Raw genomic sequence first — 305 nt, forward strand, 5'->3', positions numbered from 1 at the left:
AGACCTCATCTCTCCCCCAGCCTCCCCCTCTCCTTCTCTATCATTAGCGGTTGTAATTACATTATCAGATTCGGCACATTCGCGATAGAAAAGCGGCGCTTTCACCTTTCACGTTTACAACTGTGAAATTACAAACAAAAATACACATTCTGAGACATGAACTGAAATGAATTGTGAATTGTGATAACATTAAATCGTCCTCCCATTTTCACCTCAAAATGGGGGGGGTCACTTGACAAGAGTGATGCGAGAAGACTGACACTATATGATGGCGGATCCAAAGCGCAACTTTTGTTAATAAAACT

At 41.6% G+C, this 305-nt stretch overlaps 1 protein-coding gene across 2 annotated transcripts in view; it reads left to right on the forward strand.

The window, feature by feature from the left end:
- The window catches only part of LOC107677012 (dedicator of cytokinesis protein 2-like), a 117,484-nt gene that overhangs the window by 89,433 nt on the left and 27,746 nt on the right, over positions 1-305 (forward strand). The window lies entirely within an intron of this gene.

The sequence above is a fragment of the Sinocyclocheilus anshuiensis genome, unplaced genomic scaffold (genome assembly GCF_001515605.1).
Source record: "Sinocyclocheilus anshuiensis isolate Anshui unplaced genomic scaffold, SAMN03320099.WGS_v1.1 scaffold564, whole genome shotgun sequence".
Taxonomy (NCBI): Eukaryota; Metazoa; Chordata; class Actinopteri; order Cypriniformes; family Cyprinidae; genus Sinocyclocheilus; species Sinocyclocheilus anshuiensis.